The sequence below is a fragment of the Schistocerca piceifrons genome, chromosome 3 (assembly GCF_021461385.2).
Source record: "Schistocerca piceifrons isolate TAMUIC-IGC-003096 chromosome 3, iqSchPice1.1, whole genome shotgun sequence".
NCBI lineage: Eukaryota > Metazoa > Arthropoda > Insecta > Orthoptera > Acrididae > Schistocerca > Schistocerca piceifrons.
The window spans coordinates 817,360,340-817,383,936 of NC_060140.1; the positions used below are offsets into that span (position 1 = coordinate 817,360,340).

Below are 23,597 nucleotides of genomic sequence, written 5' to 3' on the forward strand. Positions count from 1 at the left end.
CGGCAGGCGGTTCAGAAAAATGCCTGCGAGTGGTGAGGCGGGGAACGGGGAAAAATCGCTTCTTTCTGCCCCAGTGCTACCTGTGGTCTGCTTTACGGCCGTCCGAAAAATAACCTTACTAGTACGGTTCATATAATATTATATTTGCTGGCGTACAGCATCAGTGAGCTCACTAAATTCGACGGCAGAAATTATCGGTGAATGCTCACACATGCTGTTTATAGGCTAAATCGGTTTTGACACTTAATTTATTTTTTAGTCGCCCATATTACTCGTACTTCTTAGCCGATGGCTGCGTCACAACCTCAGGGTTCCTTATAGACGATTTCTTGAGGACATGTCCACTCCTACTACAGTCTGGCGCGTCCACTGTCTAAGAAGGAGGTGCGAGCATTAACTAATTAATACCTTCTGTAGTCTAACTAGTAGACTTCATGGTCAGTCTTCTTGGGTTTCCTTGTCCGCCGTTTATAGTCTCCCGTTTTCTTGTCAAAAAGGAAAAATGTGCAAGCATCATCCATCTTCGTTGTAAGCAAGAAATGGTCATTACCAATGGCTAAGTTTTAATTGAATAAAACGACACATTCATCGTGGTGAAAAAGGCAATACAGCTGTTGCATATAATAGTAAAAGTATGAACTAACTATTGATGCAGTAGCTTCTGGAGCGACGTGCAGAGAAGTAGAGAATCTGATCGATATTATTCCTGAAGCACCAGTGTACAGAGTATAAACCGAGGAAATGATTTCGCTCCGTGCAGAAGCGCAGAAAGCATCGTACCAGTGATGCCTTACATTGATTAAAAAGGTTTAATCATGTGAATGTGGGAGAAGAGGAAAAACCACACCACCGCCATGACATTGTGAGGAGCCCACATTTGAATCGACAACCGAAATACACTGAGCATCATAGATTTATAGTTACTCAAGCTAATAAATATTGTGTCCTGAAATTATAGACAAAGAGTGCGCTAGAATTGCTCGTCATGTTTCACCAGTTAACAGACATATCGATCTACAAAAGATTATGAAGTGAATATCTTACGATATGTAGGAAGCCACTACAAGGTTGGGACGAGGAGCAGGAGAGAGAGGGGAGAGGGATGACAGTGAAAGATGACAACGTGATGGTATCTAAACATGAACGTTAAAACTATCGATCTATCTTACAGGCAGATAATACACATCTAATTCTCTGAACTCTCAGAACAAGATTTTCGCCAACATGGCGCCCAACACTGGGTCTCTTGTGGTGGACACTGAACAATCGATGCAGTCAGTATTGGCTGCTACAAAAAAAGGACCCTGCTGGGTCCTATGTAAAGGCAGGTCCAGCAATGAGATAGAATAATATTGGTGTTGGCACTGTTTTCTATTGTCAACCGAAGATGACCAGTCAAATAATTCCTGTCACATTATCTTCACATCGTACTAATGTTTTCACATCATAGTAATGTTTTCATATGTGGAAAAGTGGAGTAAGACAGAACAGTGGGTTGAAAGCGGGTACTGTGTTTCTGACGGCACTATTTAAGCCATTTGGTCGGGAGCTACAGAGTAACACTCTACCAGTCAAGAAGAATGAGCGGCAACATTGGCATGTTGCTGCTGTTCAGTGCACAGCATCACTGAAGGAGGATTTGTTTTATTATCAATTGACTAATGTTATTTTGGTTTTAAATTCTTATTATTTCATAGTCATTACACTTGTAAGACTCTGTTTAGTCAGGGATATTAGATAAATAAAAAGTATATATACACTAACTTTCAACAGGGGTTTTGTTCAGCAACAGCGTGCTTTTGTTCCGTTTTTATAACCTCTACATTCAGCGTAAGGCTGAGTACGTGGAGTGGGAGAAAGACCGTGCGGTACCAACCCGAGTAATATTGCGCTAGAAACCTTGTTTTTCTTTCTGTTTCTTTTTGTCATTGTTAACTACGCCGAGAATGTACTACAGGAAGACAAACAGACGAGCATGAAGCCAAGAGACCATAGAAGAAGCAATAGGGCAATAGACGAAGTACTATCGGGTGGGTGGGGTATTTCAAATCTGCAAGCATCTTCAAAGTTCCACAAAGTACTGTAGAAGATGTATTAAAAAAGACTATGGCAAATCAACTAACTTCTAAGGAAGCGACAGTTGAAGGACGATTGGGGCCATACCACTTGTATTCTCAGAACAACAAGGAAAAGAATTATTCGCCGGCCGCGGTGGTCTCGCGGTTCTAGGCGCGCAGTCCAGAACCGTGCGACTGCTACGATCGCAGGTTCGAATCCTGCCTCGGGCATGGATGTGTGTGATGTCCTTAGGTTAGTTAGGTTTAAGTAGTTCTAAGTTCTAGGGGACTGATAACCACAGCAGTTGAGTCCCATAGTGCTCAGAGCCATTTGAACCATTTTTTGAAAAGAATTATTCGATTATGTACGAGGGTTGGAACTTAAATAGTGACAACTATTTATTTACAGCTCGTGCAAAATAGATACGTGTTTCAAAGCTTTACTGACTTTCAAAGTAGTCGCCAGCATTGTGTATAACCCGTTGCCAGCGATTTAGAAGTTATGGGATACTCTTAGCACTGCCAGTTGTGTCGACAGTTCGAGCGGCGCGGTCTATTGCCCGACGAATTTGTAACAGTTCTGAAGCGAACGCCGTGAAGTGTTTCCTTCTGTTTAGAAATCGAGTTGAACTTACGAAGGCTTAAGTCAGGGGAATGCAGTAGGGGGTATAGCACTTAGCAGCCCCATCAGTCAAACAAATCAGTAACAGCTTGCGCTGTACGTGCTTGAGCATTGTCCTGCAAAATGATGGTCAGGTCCGGCAGAAAGTGTCATCACTTCTGTCTCCAAGCTTGTCGTAGGTTGTGTTCCAAAAATGAACAGCATAGAGACGGAAGTGATGACACTTTCTGCAGGACCTGACAATCATTTTGCTGTTTGACTGATGGGGCTGCAAAGTGCTATACCACCTACTGCACTTCCCTGACTTAAGCCCTCGTGAGTTCAACTCGATTTATAAACTGAAGGAAACACTTCACGGCATTCGTTTCAGAACTGCTACAAATTCGTCGGGCAATAGACCGCGCCGCTCGAAATGTCAACACAACTGGCGCTGCTAAGAGTATCCTACGACTTCCAGATTGCTGGCAATGGGTTATACGGAATGCTGGTGACTATTTTGAAGGTCAGTAAAACTTTGAAACACGTATCTATTTTGTACGAGCTGTAAATAAATAGCTGCCACTATCAAAGTTCCAACCCTCGTATTAACGTTGGGGAGTAGCCTTTTTGATTAAACTTAGGAAGATCTCCTAAGATTAGCATACCATCTTGCAATCGAAATAATTTGAAGCGTAAATTCAACGATGAAACGAACATGGCTGGAACGGACTGCTTATATGGTTTTCCCAACGAAGATAAGGACAAAGTTACTTTACGATTTCCAGAAAACATTTCGATATCAAGAGCCATGGATTTCAATAAACACACTGTTGAAAACTTTTTTGGTTGTTAGAATATGTGTATGAGAAGCACAAACTTTCTCCTTGTAATATGTACAATAACAGTGATATAGAAATAACCACTGTTCCTAACAAGCCATAAAAAGTTCTAGCCTTACGAGGGAAATAATAGTTTGAATCATAGGCACCAGCTGAGCGTGGTGCTTTATTTACCACTGAAATTTGTATCAGCGCAGCCGGCAACTTAATGTCAACAATACTTATTTTTCCCCAAAAGAAGGAAAATTTGCTCATTGATGGAGGGCCACCAGGTACCTTTGCTTAGTACCATCCTTCTGGATAGATGCAAATTGAAATTTTTGTGCACTGGTTTGGAAAGTTTTATCAGCTTTCTTATCCATCTGCAGATAAACCAGTTCACATGATTTTGGACGGACACACCAGATGAACAAAGAGCCTCGATCTGATCGACTTGGCCCCAGAAAACAATGTTACTTTCTTGTGCTTGCCTCCACATAACTCCTACACCAAGCAGCCCCTGGACGTGACCTTCATGGTTCCTTTGAGCGCAGATTACCAATAAAAAGTTCGTAAGTGGCTTGCAGTACATACTGGAAGGGCTATGACCGTGCATCAGCCAGTTTGCATGGTGCTGTGTTCCTTCAAGTAACAGGAACGCAAACTGGAGTAAAAGGGTTTTAAAAAAGAGGAATTTATCCACTCAAAATAAATATTTCTGTAGACCACTTATTTGCCCTTAAATTATCACAGGTAGGCCTGGTTCTCCAACGTAATACCCATTCCAGGAGAGAGCCTGTTTCTAGAAGTAAACCCTGCTCTAGAACAGAAACCCCCGCCACTGCAAAATCTCATTCCAGAATGGGACCCAGTTGCAACAGAAAATCCTGCACCACAAACATAGAAGAAACCCTAAATCTCTATTTAATCTTCGATGTCTTTTAGAAAACAGGAACGTTGAATCGTTTACAAATGAGCCCTGCTGCTCCAAAAGTCTGGCAACGTCGCCGGTGTTTGCTATGTTATCTGAAGATATAATGCCACAACATCCAGCTGCAAATAAGAAAACATAACAAATGGTAAAAAAACGGGGAAAACTGTCATTTTTAACGTGCACCATATAAAACTGAATTGTAATATCAATTTAAAGAGCATGAGAAAATGGTACCAAGAAAGAGAAAGCTGTTTTTTGGAGTCTCAGAAAAGCAGAAAAGGACATCATCAACGAAAATCAACCAAAAGGAGACGCATGTTACGAACGAACATAGAAAAGCGAGGTCATCAAAATATTCTGACTCCTTTGACAATGATTCTGTGGATTAAGACGATAAAAATTAATCACATGCCAACTGCTCGTATGTTGACGACGTATTTTCAGACTCAGAAGAAGGTGAAGGCCGGAAACAATGCGGCCAATGTCTTTTCTGGGCTCACGAAAACTGCAGTGGGGCAGATGATGAGGACTCTTACTTTCTTTGTGAATTTTATGAATAATATTGTTAGTTAAATTATAGTTCAATAAACATTTCTGCCGCATTTCCACTGAAAATTTAGTTTCTCTATATTACAATGAAGTTAGTATGTAACCGCTCTTTCTCCACTAGTGGGGTAAGACTGGTCATTTGACTTTCCATATAAAAGAACCTCTCTTTAAAAAAGTACCGAAGCTATGATTTCCGGGAATAATATATTGTACCCAATTAAACAATGATTATTGTTACTAAATGTGATAATCTATAAGTTAAATAGTTTAGCTCCAAAGGACCATGGACGCGATCTTAACCCAGTTTCCTTACGAGGAACTTGACAACTCGTGAGTCGATTGACTTGAACTCGCGAACCCCGACAGATGCCGCTATGCTTTATCAGAAAATAGAGCATTTCACGATCAAACCCTCCAATACGAAAAGATTACAACTTTGTCAGTTGATGCTTTACCTTTACTGTACAAGGTGTCTGTGCACCGCCTTGTCAGCAGATGTTATGACACTATTCTGCTACAAGACGGAACGTTTGGACATCCTTCCGAGTCATATATCCCCCCCCCCCCAACCCTATCAACTCGTTTAAGGCCGATACACCACCTTCCAGAATCCGAGGAACGGCCCACAGCGTATGCGGTGATGAGAGGTCTGTTTCCTCCGCGGTACTGCTTTCCGTGCAACACCAGACAGCTCTTGCGTCGTACGTGAAATGTTTGCTAGTAAAAACTGAACAACTTAGTCCTTCATGTAGGTCTAGCTCTGGTCAATAACCACGTTGAAAATTGTCACCATGGGGTTAATGACAAAATCGATTCTGAAGCAGTTAGTTCTGCCTCGAGCCTCCCGTCAGTTGTTCTCATGGATAGTAACAACATGGATAATAACAAGACTCGGCACCGACCATCGAGCCTAGTCCTCTATAGTGGGCGAAAGAGGCAATAAAAAAACGAACACTGATTTTAAGTTTTTGTAAAGGTAAATATGTCCTAACACATGTTTCTGTGTTCACGCTGCAGTTACGCCCATTTATCAGGGCCCTTCCCAGTATCTAAGTGAAGGTCAAATAAAATGATATTATTGGGCGCGGGACCCACCTGGAGTATGATAATACGCTACTGCCCATTAAAATTGCTACACCAAGAAGAAATGCAGATGATAAACGGGTATGCGTTGGACAAATATATTATACTAGAACTGACATGTGATTACATTTTCACGCAATTTGGGTGCATAGATCCTGAGAAATCAGTACCCAGAACACCCACCTCTGGTCGTAATAACGGCCTTCGATACGCCTGGGCATTGAGTCAAACAGAGCTTGGATGGCGTGTACAGGTACAGTTGCCCATGCAGCTTCAACACGATACCACAGTTCATCAAGAGTAGTGACTGGCGTATTGTGACCAGCCAGTTGCTCGGCCACCATCGACCAGACGTTTTCAATTGGTGAGAGATCTGGAGAATGTGCTGGCCAGGGCAGCAGGCGAACATTTTCTGTATCCAGAAAGACCCGTACAGGACCTGCAACATGCGGTCGTGCATTATCCTGCTGAAATGTAGGGTTTCGCAGGGATTGAATGAAGGGTAGAGCCACGGGTCATAACACATCTGAAATATAACGTCCACTGTTCAGAGTGCCGTCAATGTTAACAAGAGGTGGCCGAGACGTGTAACTAATGGCACCCATACCTTCACGCCGGGTGATACGCTAGTATGGCGATGACGAATACACGCTTCCAATGTGCGTTCACCGCAATGTCGCCAAACACGGATGCGACCACCATGATGCTGTAAACAGAAACTGGATTCATCCGAAAAAAAGACGTTTGGCCATTCATGCACCCAGGTTCGTCGTCGAGTACACCATCGCAGGCGCTCCTGTCTGTGATGCAGCGTCAAGGGTAACCGCAGCCACGGTCTCCGAGCTGATAGTCTATGCTGCTGCAAACATCGTCGAACTGTTCGTGCAGATGGTTGTTGTCTTGCAACGTCCCCATCTGTTGACTCAGGGATCGAGACGTGGCTGCACGATCCATTACAGTCATGCGGATAAGATGCCTGTCATCTCGACTGCTAGTGGTACGAGGCCGTTGGGATCCAGCAAGGCGTTCCGTATTACTCTCCTGAACCCAACGATTCCATATTCTGCTAACAGTCATTGGATCTCGACCAACGCGAGCAGCAATGTCGCGTTACGATAAACCGCAATCGCGATAGGCTACAATCCTTACACGATGCATCACAACAACGTTTCACCAGACAACGCCGGTCAACTGCAGTTTGTATATGAGAAATCGGTTGGGAACTTCCCTCATGTCAGCACGATGTAGGTGTCGCCACCGGTGCCAACCTTGTGTGAATGCTCTGAACAGCTAATTATTTGCATATCACAGCATCTTCTTCCTGTCGGTTAAATTTCGCGTCTATAGCACGTCATCTTCGTTGTGTAGCAATTGTAATGGACAGTAGTGTAGTTGAAAGCTAAGCAAGCTATGCATCGTTCGTGGGGGCTCGCAAGCAGAAACAGCGGTGCCACACAGACAAATCAGGTGGCGGTTCTGCCCTCGGAATGACAGGTGTCTTCCGCGTAGCACGTCTAAACAGCGGCTCGGACAAAACGGCGATAAGCCGGCGGCCGCGTCGCACACTGTGCGAGAGATGCGAGATAAGCGGGCGCGTTAATTGAATGAGCCGCGCGGCCACACCAGGTGGGCGCAGCTCCGCCGGCTGGCTACGCGCGCCCGCACCACTGCGGCTACGGTTTCCCGTTACGTAATTGCCCACCCCAGCTGCCACCTGCTCGCCCGCTACCATGTCCACAATGGCCTAACGCAGCTGCACTGCTTTCAGTGAAACTCTTACTCCTATCCAGCCTTAAATGCCCAAAAGACGTCATCATTATTCCTGCTGTGATCGATTTTTAGTAAATCTCTCTCCTTCTCATTACGCCCTCCAGTTGCTTCCTCCCACAGTCCGTCAGTCCCCAAACATCTTTCTTCTCTATACACTATGACTGAACAACATTTTCTTGTGCTTCCAAACGCGCCAGTGTGTGCGTGTGTTGTACTTAGCGTAAGTTGGATTAAGTAGTGTGTAAGCTTAGGGACCGATGACCTCAGCCGTTGGTCCCATAAGACCTTACCAAAAATTTCCAAACGCGACAACTTGGTCTACGTCCACGACCTTTCGTACGAGCGCTGTTCGTCCACTGCGAGCAGTAACTGTCTACTGTGTGGTGTAGTCATTTAGCACTTGACAACGGCCGAGGAGCGCTCGGAGAAAAGCTCACAAATTATATAACCTCCTGCATCGGCGGGAAGCCCGAGAAAATCTTATTAACCTTCCTTCTTTGTTTCAAATACCCACAGCAAATAAGTCGTATGGTTCTGCGTCGAGCTACCAAGCTACTGGTATTTAGAAGCAGTGGGGTTCGAATCTCCGTCCAGTCACTGTATTTTAGGTTTTTTGTAGTTTCCTTATACCAGTGAAGGTGAATTCCATACCGTTATTTTAAAACGAACACTGCACTATAGACTAAACTCCTTATTGTTTGTTTGATGTTGATGAGGTCCCATGGCCCCATACTCCGAGGAGCGTAGGGGACGATGCGGGAAACCCACACCGTCCTACTAGGCAAGGTCCTAGCGGAGGTGGTTTGCCATTGCCTTCCCCCCACGGTAATGGGGGTGAATGATGATGATGATGGTGAAGAAGACACAACAACACCCAGTCATCACGAGGCAGAGAAAATGCCTCACCACGCCGGGAATCGAACCCGGGACGCCGTGCGCGAGAAGCGAGAATGCTACCGCAAGACCACGAGACTCTTGATAGTAATAAGAAAAACAGACGCATCACCTGTGCATAACCAACAAGGGAGGAAATACAGAACCACCGATGCAACGACTTTCCCACTTCTGTACTTCATTATGAATTATATACCGTAGAAAAATGTATTTTGTAGTGCAGTGCTGTAGCGAGAAACTGGCCCCTGTGTTTTTAACGGCACAATTAAGTCGTGTGAGAGACAATAATTGAGAGATGGTATAGATAACACTTCTCGACCTGATAGTGAAAAAATAACGCAGTCCACTTCTTAATGTGCGTGTTTTTCGTGCGATCTACACAAGTTGTCCAGTGACTTTGTAGTGAGTGGATCGCAACCGTGAAACGCGATTCAGGATAATCTGCAAAATACCTGTTTTCCACTACCATAAATTCTTCGGCAGAGCAAAAGCGTTTTCAGTCGTAAATTTCTTCAGACGCTAGTTTACGTATATATTTCCATCGAGTTGGTCCAGAAGATATACTTTGCATTTGTTAGTCACTGTTTGATCTTTACCAAATTGATGGATCATAAGGCTTAGAAACCTTTTTGTGTTCTTTAAGAGCAATCAAATGAAAATGAGACAGAGGGAAAAAAATAAGTTAACTGTTTATTATTTCAAAAGTAGTCGCCACAACTGTCAATACATTTATCCCACTGTGAGACAAGGCGGTATGGAAAAATGTTTGCGACTCCCTACGAAACTATGATTGCATCCAGGTGTGGAAACGGACAGGGACAGGGTTGGTCGTGTCCTGCAAGTAGCCATTCCAGTATTTATCTTTAAGGACTTACAGAAACGTTGGAGTAACCTATCAGTTTCCCCTCTACTCAGGTAAATGACTGCAAGAAATATGTTTACATTAACTATGGACCCCGTCGTGGAATAACAATACGCCATCACCTACCCGCATATAATTCATTTTTTATTGACTACAGAAACAGGGAATACCATCTTTAATTTCTCAATAAAAGAAAGAAAGTAAGTAACTGAACATTTATTGGACTTACTGACGTATACTCTGATGTCAGTAATTGGGTTACAGTTTCTAAACTCTACATTCGTTGAGCAAGAAAACTTCCCATTCATTACAATGCTTCCAGTGCTCAGTGACGTGTCGTGTCGGATAAGGGATCACAGATTATGAAAGGATACTTCCATTACTCAATTCCCCAACGTGTTTATGAAGAAATGGCTGTTCTGATTATACCGTATTGATAATCGTAACGTGCAGGAGAAATCATGATACTAACAGCAACGGTTCAGCTAGCAACCTGTGCACATGTCTCATATGATTGGCCACACAAATGAGGCACCAGGAGAATCACGTCGATTTCAATCGCAACTGGTCGTCATCGACCTTGCTGCAGTATCGAAGTAAACGGAGAAATCAATGGAACACAATATAACCCTATCCCAAAGCCATGCGACATTCTACCTCGTACCACATGGGTCGTATAAAGAAAGGGAAGGATTCAGATATAAATTACGAAAAAAGCAGGAAACGATTTACATTGGTGTTCAAATCAATTTAACTAAGAGGAGAACATTTTGGAGAATCTAAGTGACACTATGAGCGACCTGAACCACTCTTTAATGTCACGTGTAATCAGACACAAAGTAAGCTCACTATATCATAAAAAATTAAGTGTACGAGTCATTGAAAAACTTGAGGAAACGCTATTGAAATAATGAACCTGCGTTGCTTTAATATCGTCATTTGCATGAAACTATGACTAGTAATACGTGGTATCGGCGAACAAAAGAAAAGCTGGTTTAAATGTGAAAACCAAGATCCCAAACTATCAGAAAAATGTACGAGTATAAGCATTATTCGAACGAATATCTCGAAAGAGAAGCACTATACGAGCCTGGATGAAACCACAGAATATCACAAGGCCCAATTTGTCACACAACGACTCACGTCGGATTCAAAGAATTAAAAATCGCGAAATGACAAAAATTACCGCGAAAGAAGACTGTCTGAACAAATTTAACGTGGAAAAGGCTAAAAAATCATTAACTACGCTTATCTACCCTCACATCCTGATACCCTGAATACTAGTGGACACACAGTACTGCAGGAGATAACCCGAGTCTGCATGCACCTGATCGAACCTCAAAAAGAGGGTGTTCTTGTTTACTCCTAACGGCCGTGCTCCCCGATCACTCATATACTCAACAGTCACCGCAAATAACGTGATACCTGCTCTTGGTTCTTCAATTAAATAGCATTTGACGTCACTAGCCAGCAGTCTCCCTGTCTACACACAGAACCAAAGATCTCCCTTTTTATGCCCAGTTCCAAATAGCGGGATTGTGAAGGCCGGTTACTGATTGCGATAACTAATGCCACCTCTTAGCTCTTAGGGATAGAAAAGTGTGTGTGGGGGGGGGTATAAGCAGAAGTCATTTATTTTATTTATTCGGTCATACTATCGCTCTTCCTTATACAGCTGGACGTTTAACCTCTCGTTTTATGAAACGAGTCGGTCATAACCGAGCAGATGCGTTTGACATTATGTCAGCAATGCTAATACTTGGATCCCATCCTGATGAAGCATCTTCCTTGCGTACCATTATATTCTTTACAGGATAACCAACTCGCACGGGTTAGCTTAGACCTGATGAGTTTAGTAAAATCCTTGATCTGGGGGATATGCTAATAATTACACGCTAATTAAAACATGCAACAGTGTTTATACGGTCGTGTAAGAAAAGATGTTCAGAAGATGAAACTTGCTTATTTACATGTGTGAGTCTGTACTTAAATTGCTGAATCACTGAGACCCACAATAACCTAGCGCAACGCAATCTGACTGCTCAAAAAGAGATAACCTGACTTCCAATAATTTATTCAAAAGAATGGTCCTGACAAAAAAAGAAATCCTATCAATAACCTATACATTCCATTAAGCACTTACCCTACAGAAATCTTCATTAGGCGAACTACTGCAATACAACGAGTGGCAATACTGCCAGCTAAATAAAAGATTCTAACTACTAAAGCCACTAACTACTAATAGGCATGTGGTTAGCAAAGGAACGATTTTGTTGTCAACCAAATAATGTATTTTTTCCCCTTAATAATGTGACATCCAGTTGAGACACGAATATAAATCGTCATTGACATCTAGTACAAAGGTATATAATCGTGAATAATATTCAATCTCCAAGTCGAACATGTGCAGATCGTTAGCCTTCGCTAACACTTCAGACCTCTACCCTCCACCAATGCTAACTTCTCACATCTAACATCCATCACTGCTGGCTGTTCACCTCCAACTGCCCAACAGTACTTCCATCACTGCTGGCGACTAACTTCCAACTGTCAAACACTACAAGCGATTAATTTCCAACAACGAGTCCAACCAGCCGCAGAGTCTCTTACAAAGAATAGCGCAGTCACAGATCCAATGCAAAGCGCTACACAGCGCTGCCAACACAGAAGAAGCCCACTTACAAAGGTCATGATAAATTTGGGATATTAGGCAATGATTCGTTAAAGTTTGCAAGTACATGAGTTGTACCTTTGCAATTAACCAAAAACAGGAGTCTCAAATCTTCGCAATGAGGGAGTGATTGAGAAAAACACCAGAATTAAGTGGCTATCCAGAGAGTAAAATTTTCTCAGGGCCTTTTATCACGGCAACAGTAGAGCAAAATTTTCTCCGGGCATTTTATCACGGCAAAAGTAGAGACACAAGCTACATGAATTTACAATTTTTTGCCTACAATATGGTAAGGCGTGAGAAAAGTAGAGAATTAATATTTTCCGTCTGCTGAGCAGAGCAGGTAGTGCTCAGATCTGGGAGCGCCGCATCAGCCACACCGACAAGGGCAGCCTGTGTCCTGCACGACCTGGCTAAATGTGGCGAATTTCGAACCACTAGGATGGGAATACCCGCGACGTTGTCGACAGCAGATTCTATACATGGCAGTTCTGACACGCATGGGTGTGGCTGCCATCTCGAAGCTCCGATGGTTAGTAAGGCATCTCCTAGAGTGCAACAGAACAGCTGTTTCTGGCCAAGACCTATCCTCCAATGCTCCCACTGAAAGAAACCTTCCCTGTGTGTCCTCCTGACCTCTTCCTCTTTGTTTCATGGTTTACGTTTATTCATTCGTTGGTTGGTTGGGTGATTTTGGGGGAGGGGACCAAACAGCGAGGTCATCGGTCCCATCGGATTAGGGAAGGATGGGCGAAGGAAAACGGCCGTGCCCTTTCAAAGGAACCATCTCGGCATTTGCTAAAGCGATTTAGCGAAATCACGGAAAACCTAAATCAGGATGCCCGGACGCGGGTTTGAGCCGTCGTCCTCCCGAACCCGAGTCCAGTGTGATAACCACTGCGCCACCTCGTTCGATATTCACTCTTGCAACTTTCTGCCTCCAATAGGGTTTGGTGTTACGACTTGTTGCCTGTACGCCTACTAGATTATCCACCAAACGAATTCCTCCGGAAACATCTTTCGATGAGCATTTCAATGTGTGGCTGGCCCTCGATGCTCTCCATGCTGAAGTTCATTTTAGAACGGTCATCGATTCGCTATTTTCCGTCGGTGTCATTGATATATTTGTTCAGCCCTGCCACGGTCGTTCTCCAAAGCCAATGTGTCTCGTTTCCAAGTGGATGGCCAGTGTTCAATACATATGACAAGACATCTGTGAGAAACATGTAATGGGTCATTTTCCAGGAAGTCCTAATCTTGTCATAATCATTGGGCAAATCTTCCATCAAGTGGCTCTATCTTTCTGTAGGTGATTTGATCTAAAGTTCAATAATGGGCTCCATGAATCTAGATGTACTAAGTTCTCGTCATAGATCCAAATCAGATACCACACAGTAGGGGCCTAAATTAAATCCCCTCATAATCGGTAAATGCTGTATTTGCAAGCCAAGAAATATTCTAATTATCTGACTTCATAATAGCAGGGAGGTAGAAATCACGGCTACAGCGACTGCTAAAAATTGCAATTTCCACAGACTCTATAGCTTCCTCTAAGATCCTCCACTTCGACTACACCATGAGTGCCACCTGGGAACCTATGCTGAGCACTTTAAAAACGTACCCATACAGAGCAAAACCTTAAACGATTTCTAGGCGCCTGCAAGCAGGGAACCCCTTCGATTACACTCATATACCTAATGCCCACAAAGAGCTAGAGCAGCAGCGTACTACCAACAACTCAAGGGTGTCGACGAATTGGCTGCCCACAGGTACCTAGCAATCGGTCAAGGGTTATCTCTGTACAGGTATATTTTTAGTCCTCAACAAAAGTGTGCAGGTACCACCATTGGCGTTGCTAAACTAAGGGATCTTAGAGCGATCCTTGGCTGTTTTATTCACACACGTGTCGATTCCACCCCCTCCCTCCCCTCCCCTTCACACGCACACACGCACACATACACACACACACACACACACACACACACACACACACACACACACACAGGGTGACGGGAGACTTGAGGACTGAAAACGTGTAAAAATCTTTTGCTGCATCGGATCACGTTTAAATTTTGTCAAATAGTTTTCAATGGTCCCTAATGGCTTCATCCGCATACCAGAGCCAAATTGAGGTTATGCAACAATCCAAAGCACTCTGAAAACGTTTAATAGGCTTACAGCCACACGAAGTCCTTAGAGAAGGATTCAATCGTCTGGGATGGGGTGGGGCATGGGGGTAGGGGGGGGGGGGGGGCTCAGCAATGGCAAAGTTAGTCGAGATCGTGGTTCTGCTGCACATCACAACACTGCAAACCGTATGTTTCGACAGCTAAAAGTGTGTAAATCAATGTTCCAAGGGAAGGTGTGTTATCGCTGACGCACTTTATGCCACTTCATGAGACCTTTCCATGTTTGCTCTGAGCGGCATAGTGCCTGTAAAGTTTTCCTCGGCCAGACACAAGAAAACCGCTTGATTTCTATGCTGGGATTCGCCGTTCTCACCTCCGTCGCACAGGCGACGAGAGAAGAAATGAAATGTGGCTAATGGAGGGGTGTGACGACCTTTCCATCGCGTGAAACGTCCATGGTGGCTTTGGGCAAACTGTGGTGAAATTTAGTGGCGTCCTGACATCATGTACCCACTTTACAACTCACAGGAACTTCTGGGCTTGGTCTTCTTATCCATGTGTACAAGCCTTGTCCGAAGGTGACGTCACGCTTTTTTCACCATTACAGAGGGCGGTTGTGGACATCCTTGAGCAAAATTTCACACTTTTGCGTCGCAATGGGGGAAAATGGCGGAGTTTCTAAAACGTGATACTTTAATTGCTTTGCGCAATGTATAATCACTCGCATAACAAATCTCTTCACTCCTTCGTTTACCAGTTCATGCAGACATTCCTGTCATCGAAGCATAGAATTGGTGTAAGTGCTGTATGATGATGAGAGAAGATAGAGGTTGAACGGCGATGGTTGTTAGAAGGTTACTCCTTTGCAATGGTACCAAGAAGACAGCTGGGAATAATGTGCCAATCCACAGGACGAATCTCCAACAACAGCGTGCATGCAGTTAGCGAGACTTACGGTGAAGTCTGAAATTAAATACAGGACGTGGGCGCAAAGTGGGTTGATCGGGGAGCCACCAGCTCTCCTCCCCTGAATATTTTTTCCATCACCATGGCTCTGAGCACTATGGGACTCAACTGCTGAGGTCATTAGTCCCCTAGAACTTAGAACTAGTTAAACCTAACTAACCTAAGGACATCACAAACATCCATGCCCGAGGCAGGATTCGAACCTGCGACCGTAGCGGTCTTGCGGTTCCAGACTGCAGCGCCTTTAACCGCACGGCCACTTCGGCTGGCCAAACTAAATGTCAAATCAAACGCCTTTCAGCCGTATAACTTCCAAACTGTTAGTTTATTTGGTTGCCAGTTTTGGGCGATTTACTACGCCCCTGACCGACGCATACGAAGAATTTGGCCTCGGGTCCGTTCAAAATAGGGGCCAGCATTAAAAGACTGGTATCTGTAATTGATCACTGTATGAAGCAGAAATCTCCGAATGCTGGCCCCGTTGTTCTCAGAAAACTCACATTTTGACCGGAGCCGAGGTAGGAATCTCCCTACACGGGGCCCGAAGATGGCGTAGTAAATCGCCGAAACTGGTAGCCCAATAAAATAACAGTTTGGAAATTAGACAGCTGATTTGACAATCTGTACTGAGCAGACAAGTCTCGCAACTATCTCTGAAAAGATGGACGTACAGAGGATCCCAACTGGCTACAACCACCAGGATTCAGACCAACTCAGTATCGAGAGCCATCGCACTGGCGTGCCGTATTGACCTCGGCTACGGAGACGAGTAGAATGAATGTAGATGAGGTTGTGATTTGGGTGTAGCCTCTTACAGGCACTCCACTGTGCATTTCGGGCCAGCCGCTGAGGCAGGAGCGGGCTCTGTTTAATGGTGGAGAGCAGCTCCGGCGACTGACGCGCCGACTCCTGCCCCGGCAGCTGAGGGTTCGTGCCGCAGCGCGGGCAGGTGCACATTACGGTGGCCCACAGTGGCCGCCCAGAGCTCGCCGCACGCTGATCGTTCCGCAGTCGGCACACCTGTAATCTCCCCTGCTCCGAGGCCGCAGCCTGTAATTCTATACGGCCCAACAGGTGCGCGCAGCAATTAACCGCCACGGATCACCTTAGAAACGATTAGGCGGTGATAATGACTGTGTTTCCAAGGCGCCGCGTAAGCGCTGCGCCGCCGAGAAGCGTATCTGCCGAGCGCCGCGCGTAACTCACGCCGGGATTGCGCCTCTCCCAGTGTTGACAGACAATATTTTTAAACATAATTTCTCCTAAACAACAGCCCGCCGACGTAAAGTAATTGCTCCAATATTAACGCGTGCTAAAAACCGTTCTTAATTAGCTCTCATATAGGAAATAGAGGGAGACAGCAGCTAATTTCAGAGGGTTATGATGAAGTGTAAGTAGATATTTCTGTCCTACCTGCGCAACCTCCACATGGAGCTGCTTAAACGTTAGCCATGAAGATTAACTGCAGCGCTATACACCCAAGATGTCTGCCACTTACAGAGAAATTACATCCATTACAATCTTAATCTCTCAACATCATACTGTCCGTAAGATTCGAAATGTTCTATAGCCAACCGTATACAAGGGAGCATCAATGCATTAACGCACGGAGAAGACGGATAACTAATATTTCTGTGAAATGAAGAAAAAAAACTAAAATTAAGAAAAATTCTGAATTAACCTTTCACTGTCAAGCGGATAGTGCGCTGATTTGAAACTTGGTGGCAAATTATAATTTCGTGCAGAACCGAGGTTCGAATGCGGATCCTTGTCTCCATATCAGCGCACATTCTGTTGCAGAGTTAAAGACTCATTCTGGAAACAATCCCCCAGTCTGTAGCTAAGCCATTTCTTCATAGCCGCGCGGGGTAGCAGCGCAGTCTACGGCACCTTGTCATGGTCCGTGCGGCTATCCCCGTCGGAGGTTCGAGTCCTACCTCGGGCATGGGTGTGTGTGTTGTCCATAGCCTAAGTTAGTTTAAGTTAGATTAAATAGTGTGTAGGCTTAGGGACCGATGACGTCAGCAGTTTGGTCCCATAAGACCTTACCACAATTTCCAATCTTTCCTCCCTATCTTCCGTCCAGGAGTGCTAGTTCCGGAAGGTGTGCAGAAGAACTTTTGTGAAGTTTTGGAAGTAGGAGAGAGGGAACTGGTGGAAGTAAAACTGTGACTTCAGGTAGTGCTTCGCGTCTGGATAGCTAAGCTGGTAATAACGATGGCCGTGAAAGGGAAGTTTTAAGGTTCGTGTTTCAAAAAGCATTTACATTGAACAAAAAACAGGGTTTCAGTGTCCTAGTTTCTAAACTCAATAAAATGCCAAAACGTTTTATTTTTAGTACATCTTATTGGAAAAAAGCAGCGCCGGCAGAGATGCCAATCTTTATCTAAACACACATCTTCGCACGCTGGCGTACAGTCTGTAACCGAACTTGCTGTCGGTATGGGTAAATAAACCATAACCAAATGTTAAAAGATAAATAAATAAATACATCACGTAACTATCTTTGAGAGATTTTCCAAGATAACATAGCTTATAGAGCCTCACCAACACTTACTGCTTTCTCAAAGCTGATCATTTTCGTGCTGTAGACTATTGTCTACCTGTCTTCAGCGTAGTAAACGAAAATGTGTACTTTTGAAGTCATTTCTGAGTTACAGTGATTTGTCTACGCCAAAAATAAATAAATAAATAAAAGCTTTAGAATTCGGAGAAGAAGCAAGAGGTACTTGACAACAAAACTGTCACTGACAAATATCCACAAATATGTCCACTGTGCCTAAAGTCTTCTAAACACATGTATAGCTCGTGTCGGAGACAATACTTAAATCTTTCCTACTCCATTCCCAAATAAAGTATGTGCATAGTTTGAAAGTGAACTGTCGTCTTCCGCATCGTAACAATTCAGCCAAAAGTTGAACTATTTGCAATTTTTTAACATACGTTTATCCGGCAAGCCCATGTAAAGACCCATGTGACTGATATTTATTTCGCGACAAAATTGAACCTTCGCAAGGGCAACGGCAAAAAAACTTCTCGAAAACAATCTCTTAAATTTCACAGAGAAATACCTGAACGTGGTGCTAAGGTTACGTAGTTCTATGAAGAAAAATGACCTAGGAAGAGCACAGAATAATGTAATGGAGATCCTCTTACAGGAAATTGTTCATGCCAGCACATATTTGTACCATTTGTAACAGATCTACTAAGAAGACTGCCTACGCTACGCTTGTCCGTCCTCTTTTAGAATACTGCTGCTCGGTGTGGGATCCTTACCAGATAGCATTGACGGAGTACATCGAAAAAGTTTGAGGAAGTGCTACACGTTTTATATTATCGCCAAATAGGGGAGAGAGTGTCACTGAAATGATACAGGATTTTGGGTGGACATCATTAAAACAAATGCGTTTTTCGTAGTGGCGGAGTCTTCTCACGAAATTCCAATCACAAACTTTCTCCTCCAATTGCGAAAATATTTTGTTGACACTGACCTACTTAGAGAGAAGCGATCACCACGATAAAATAAGGGAAATCAGAGCTCGTACGGAAAGATATAGGTGTTCGATCTTTCCGCGCGGTATACGAAATTGGAATAATAGAGAATTGTGATTTGCAGAGTATCTATGTAGATGAAGATGAACAACTCTGAACATTACTAAGTGCAACTACTATACCCTAATCTCTGCGTACAAGACGAACTGAACATGTGGTGAAAGCTGATCTGTAGCGCATGCTGGCTGCGCTGCGGTATTTATCATCAGTCTCTTGTATGACTGCTTACCTAATAATGCCGAAAATCACGTAATACATACTAATGCTCGTAAAGCTTGGCAATAAGCGAAATATTTGTGATTGGCGGTACAATTAAACAGCCCATAGGATCACAGTATGGTCTGGTGCAGTATCTGATCTTACATAAGCTTTCGAGTGCGTGGGGAAAAAATAGAGAAAATAGTCATATTGACACCAGGTAAAAGATAGACTCCTTCACAGCATACATGAAACAAAGGTGTCAGAGTATCGTGCTGACGAGTTACTGGGTTGGGTTTAGTATCTAATATGAACATGTATGTTAATAGAGGGATGGAGATCCCAGTTCACGTGGACACGTGACTCAAACCCAACCACAAAGAAACAAGTTCCATTTTCAATCAGAATGCCTACGAAGAGTGGAATATTTAATGTTTGTAACAGCGGCATCGGAAAAGAAGTTCGCCCTACATGAATGTAGCGAGTAATATCTGTAACGCGTTGCTTAACCAAAAGCACGTAGCGATATCATCACCAGATCCTCAGCAGCATGAAATGAGGTAGGAAACCGACGACCACGTTGCTGACCGAAATCAAGACAGACACTGGGGCTATACCACACACACATTCAACCTCCAGTAAAAGCAAATTCTCGCAGCAAGAGTCTGGCTGGATTCCCCAACCAAAGAGCCTCCCGTGGGACATGTCGCGCATCTGATTACCTGCGAGTCCACAGAGCTACGCAGGACACTGTAGCATCGATACCAGCGAATATGTGTGCTTGCCTCTTTGCATTAGATAGGAGAGTGTCACGCTGAAGTACGAGTGGAATGAGTCGAAGCGAGAAGCAGAAGCGCCTCACGTCAAGTTACTGTTATTACTGTTCTTAAATTGATATACAACGCAGAGACAGTGGAATCGTTTTATAGTCAGTAAAGAGAACTCACTGGACTCGCATTCGGGAGGACGACGGCTCAAACCCGCGTCCGGCCATCCTGATTTAGGTTTTCCGTGAATTCCCTAAATCGCTTCAGGCAAACGCCAGGATGGTTCGTTTGAAAGGTCACGGCCGACTTCCTTCCGCATCCTTCCATAATCCGGTGGGACCGATGACCTCGCTGTTTGGTCCCCTTCTCCAAAATCAACCAGCCAACAATTTTGAGGACCACTTCTTTAAATTTATTCATCACTTTCTATAGACAAATTTGCTTTATATTTTCAGTGTTTCTTCTCTTAAGTTTTAAGAACTGAACTGATTCTCAGTCCCACTGCTATGGTTGCTTAATTGCGTACATTTAAGTTTTATGCACTCGGTTAGAAATTAACGCTACTACCTCTTTCACAGTGCTATTAAAATTTCAGTGCAATAATAACAGGCCTAGAGGTTTTATGACTAATCTGTCGCTTGGTTCTTCTAAGGATTTCTCAGCTGCGAACGTAACCAATATGTGACTTCGTGGTAACCAATAAGACTTGTGAAGAGATTCAAACGAGGTGATACAAGCTATAGAATGGAACGTCGTCTAGGTTATTAGAGCCGCAGAACAAACTCGTATTGCGGGATGGTCAACAGGGGAATTATCATAGGAATCGTCCCATTATTTACTTTGTGCGACTTAGAGAAACCTCGGAAAACCTCACCCTGGATGGCCAGACACGGACTGAAACAGCAAATTACTTCTTAACCACTGCGCTGTATCGTTCGGTGTGGTTCATAACCGGAAATTTGGTGCAATACCTGTGTTACATTTTGGTATCTGGCTTACTGCAGTCGTTATTCATAGATCGGACTCTACTCTCGTTTATAATATTCTTCGCTACCAAAATACCACAACTTTCGGATAATAATACGAAAGAAAACAAACGTTAAATGCCTTTAACTACGTTTATCGTGTCTTGGTATTAAAACGTTAAGTGCTGAATGGTCACTCTTGCGGATCCTTATTGATTGGGATAATATAACTGGCAAGAATCATGACGCTGCACTATAGATCGGCACACCGTTTATGAGTTTGGAGAGGTATAGTGAAAATGACATGCGAAAATATCATATTAAACTAACTAGATAAATTTACATGTATGTAGGCGCGTCGTATGCTACAGATCAGGCCAGAGTAACAGGGAAAGTGGAAAAGCATCACATGAGGACAGCAGTCTACATCAAAATAAACTGTGTGGTTAAGTCGTGGAAAATCACTTTCGTTTGAGTCGATCGGGGCTATTTAAGCCTGTGTCTTTCACTTTTCTCCGTATAGTCCTGGCATAACCAGAGTCCTGACGCGCCGCATCCGAATCGACGGTGGACTGACTCACATCACAGCGTCGGCTGCACCACGCTACTCTGCGCAGGAGACGTGACTACGTCTGCCACACACTTGCATTTGTCCTGGGCGGGTGTTTAGCGTGTAGAAGCACTGCCTCCACGATACTGAAGAGCCACCTTAGACACCGTTGGTCTCAGAAAACTTAGATTCTCAATAATCTCCGACACGCTAAAATCCTTGCGTCTTGCACCGATTATTAGCCCACGTTCAAAGTCGGTAACTCATCGAACGTACTTCTTTCTTCACTACATACCAGTCTGTAAAACTCTTCTTAGATGTTTCTAAACTAACGCCATACCCAATATCTAGCCGCAAGAAACGGGCATCCAGCACGGCACACTTACTTAGTTAGTTACTTGGTCCACAGATCACATTCACGTTAAACTTTATCATGTGAAGCATGTCAACAGAACAAACAAAAAACATATACAACTAAATAGAAAAATAAAAAAGAATATTTATGTGTCTACATGTTGACCAGTTACAATTTTTTAATAATCAACTATCTCTACTCAGTAATTGCTCTAAGGTATCGATAGATTGAATTATTAAGAAGAAAGCTCTTTAATTTACGTTTGAAAACATTTCTGCACACGTTAAAATTGGATTACCTTCACCGTGAGTTTTTGGTCATTGATTTTATTATCTTTTACAACATAGAAACGAACTAGCAAACTATCTCCGCCTCTCTATCATAATTCAAATTTATTGTGATTTTCCTAAATCTTTTCCATTTTGAGGTACGTGACTGAGGGCATTAATTTTGTATGATGACAAATAACTACTTCACATTTAAATCTACATATCTGCACTCCACACGCCTCCTTGCCATGTGTAGTGAAGCGTTCTTACAGTGCAATCATCATTTCTCTCTTTCCTGTTACATTCCGAACAGTGCGTGGAAAGAGTAAGCCTGTTTATCTGCACACATCAACAAACGTTTTGCATCCTACTTTATTTCGAAATTCGTGGTACAGAAAACGAAAACTGACTCTCAGTCACGCGTAAATATTCATTTTCAATATGTCCAGATCGTCAAATAAAAATATTGTCCGAGCGGCCTAAGGCGTTGCAGTCATGGACTGTGCGGCTGGTCACGGCGGAGATTCGAGTCCTCCCTCGGGCATAGGTGTGTGTGTTTGTCTTTAGGATAATTTAGGTTAAGTAGTGTGTCAACTTAGGGACTGATGACCTTAGCAGTAAAGTCCCAAAAGATTTCATACACATTTGAACATTTTTGAAAAATATTGTATCGAGAGATTCATCTCTTTCCCGTTGCGGATTTTTCACAGCTGTCCTGAGTAGCATCAATACGTGGTGGAACGTCCCCTTTGGTCAAATTCTGGCTTCAATCTGTCGTGGCATACCTTCGATGAGACCACACTTGCGCAAATTGTCCCATTCTTCAATGGCGATGCAGCGTAAGCCGCCCATAGTGCGTGCTCGTCGTCGACGTCTTAAAACAGTTCGTTCCAATCGATCCCACACGTTTTCGACTGGGTTAATGTCCGAGAAACAGGCAAGCCACTCCATTCTGGTGATCCTAGCACACTGAAGGAACGTTTACAGGAAAGCAGCACTATGGGTGCGTGAGTTGTCATCCATAAAGATGAACTTGTTACCAAAATGTTGGCGATGCGGTTACAATACTGGTTGCAGAATCTCGTCCCTGCACCGCGGAGCAGCGACACTGTCGTCAACAACAGCGAGAGGCGTTCGGTGCCGCCCTGTAACGCTACCCCAAAAAAAGAGAGAGTTGCGCGTGGTTTGCTGGTGCGTTCTGTTCGTGGGCGTATCCCACGATTAATGATTTGGAGAAAATGGGTTGTAACACGGAAACAAAGCGTTTGCAGATCCATGTTCAAATGGTTCAAATGGCTCTGAGCACTATAGGACTTAACTTCTGAGGTCATCAGTCCCCTAGAACGTAGAACTACTTAAACCTAACTAACCTAAGGACATCACAAACATCCATGCCCGAGGCAGGATTCGAACCTGCGACCGTAGCGGTCGCGCGGTTTCAGACTGTAGTGCCTAGAACCGCTCGGCCACTTCGGCCGGCCCAAATTTTCACGTTACATTAGGTATAGTGAAGGTACTTAGCCACTCCAGTGTTTATTACGAGTAGTAGCATCTGTATACAGAAAGTATTTCGGTAAAAAGCGACAGCGATAGTTAACCCAGCATAT

At 43.8% G+C, this 23,597-nt stretch overlaps 1 protein-coding gene across 1 annotated transcript in view; it reads left to right on the forward strand.

The window, feature by feature from the left end:
* The window catches only part of LOC124789083 (paired box protein Pax-3-B-like), a 299,586-nt gene that overhangs the window by 111,716 nt on the left and 164,273 nt on the right, over positions 1-23,597 (forward strand). The gene's annotated exons all lie outside the window — the stretch shown is intronic.